Source organism: Sinocyclocheilus anshuiensis, unplaced genomic scaffold (assembly GCF_001515605.1).
Source record: "Sinocyclocheilus anshuiensis isolate Anshui unplaced genomic scaffold, SAMN03320099.WGS_v1.1 scaffold1127, whole genome shotgun sequence".
Taxonomy (NCBI): domain Eukaryota; kingdom Metazoa; phylum Chordata; class Actinopteri; order Cypriniformes; family Cyprinidae; genus Sinocyclocheilus; species Sinocyclocheilus anshuiensis.
Window position 1 is genome coordinate 749,728 of NW_015546115.1, and position 301 is coordinate 750,028.

At 42.2% G+C, this 301-nt stretch overlaps 1 pseudogene; it reads right to left on the reverse strand.

Annotated features, from left to right (window-relative positions):
- Nucleotides 1-301, reverse strand: part of LOC107700797 (transportin-2-like) — a 22,331-nt pseudogene that overhangs the window by 2,305 nt on the left and 19,725 nt on the right.

The window sequence follows — 301 nt, forward strand, 5'->3', positions numbered from 1 at the left end:
CGGGGTGATTGAAATCTGTAAACTACGATGAGTTTCAACAGCGAACGCCAACCAAGCCCAGGAAAAAACTACAAGCCAACTACGCAAAAAAGTGAGAAGAAACGTCGGAAAATAAACGATACGGCATAAGAGACGCAAGCAGGGAATCATGACGACAATCGGACAGAACGACGACGACAAAGCTGATGATGATGATGAAAACTGAATTCATAGATGCTCGCTTACTAACGATCAAAAACACAAATTCGCGATAGCGCGCTAACCATCTTTTTTTAAGCCGAGATTGTTCTCGTTTAATCAA